Genomic DNA, 469 nt, shown 5'->3' on the forward strand with positions numbered 1-469 from the left:
CAACTCCAAACAAAAGTGAAAATGGAGACGTAATTCTTCACCCCCATACCACTACCACCCCCATATCCCCCCACCCCCAACATCCCATTGCCCAAAACCAAAGCACAAGAAATCAAACAAAAAATCTGAGCACTCCAGCTGATGAAAATTCGGAGGAAAAACAGGTGTCAACAACAAAAGCTCCACATAACTACGGTAGTGTATAAAGGGTCCCTGTGTGTGTTCCTCGCAAAAATAATATTCAGTAGATCGCAGTGTCTTTCTCTTTCTTCTTTTAGTCTTTTCTGAATGGACTTACGATTCATGACAGTTTCAGCATTACAATCCTGATGAAATGCCTTTCGTTTATGCGGATTATTCACCATGTTTTAGTTTCTATTATCGGCTTATCTCATTCCTTTTATTACAGTATACATTACTCAGCTTATCAGCATCCCAGTAATATGGCGTAGTTTTAAACACATACAAA

This window comes from Penaeus monodon, chromosome 32 (genome assembly GCF_015228065.2).
Source record: "Penaeus monodon isolate SGIC_2016 chromosome 32, NSTDA_Pmon_1, whole genome shotgun sequence".
Taxonomy (NCBI): Eukaryota; Metazoa; Arthropoda; class Malacostraca; order Decapoda; family Penaeidae; genus Penaeus; species Penaeus monodon.